Below are 240 nucleotides of genomic sequence, written 5' to 3'. Positions count from 1 at the left end.
CAGTGGATGGTAAAAATGTGGCTTCAGACTGGATAAACAGTCAATGTATGACAGCTTCTGGCAGACAACCACAACACTGACGCAGGCACAAAGGGGATATTAATGGAAACATTTGGGATAATGTAAGAACACAACTCAACTACATAGAGAACAGCTCTAATGTAGAAACGTTACGTAAGATAATATCCTGTAAATGTTCTGCTTTGTGGTTCACAGTCCAACATAGTTTGCCAAAAAAGA

This window comes from Morone saxatilis, unplaced genomic scaffold, assembly GCF_004916995.1.
Source record: "Morone saxatilis isolate NCDOM2014 unplaced genomic scaffold, NCSU_SB_2.0 Contig1, whole genome shotgun sequence".
Classification (NCBI taxonomy): Eukaryota; Metazoa; Chordata; class Actinopteri; family Moronidae; genus Morone; species Morone saxatilis.
This window is presented reverse-complemented; position numbering follows the sequence as displayed.